The sequence below is a fragment of the Arachis duranensis genome, chromosome 8 (assembly GCF_000817695.3).
Source record: "Arachis duranensis cultivar V14167 chromosome 8, aradu.V14167.gnm2.J7QH, whole genome shotgun sequence".
Taxonomy (NCBI): Eukaryota; Viridiplantae; Streptophyta; class Magnoliopsida; order Fabales; family Fabaceae; genus Arachis; species Arachis duranensis.
The window spans coordinates 22,740,574-22,740,898 of record NC_029779.3 but is presented as its reverse complement, the minus strand read 5'-3'; positions in this window follow the sequence as shown (position 1 = coordinate 22,740,898).

Below are 325 nucleotides of genomic sequence, written 5' to 3'. Positions count from 1 at the left end.
CATGTCCTTCTCTTGTTCGAAAATTTCTGAAAGGTTGTTTCTGGATTGTTATAATTTAGCTTCTCTTAATTTTCTCTTTAGAGTCCTTTCAGGTTCTGGATCAACTTCAACAAGAGTGTCTTTTTCCCTGTTCCTGCTCATATGAAAGAGAAGAAAACGAGAAAAGAAAGAGGAATCCTCTATGTCACAGTATAGAGATTCCTTTATGTTAGTAAAAGAAAAAAGGGGTAGAAGAGTGAAGAACTCGGATTTTTGGATGAAGAGAGGTGAAGAGAAGTGTTAGTAATTAAATAATTAAATAGAATAAGAAAAGAGAAGAGAAATT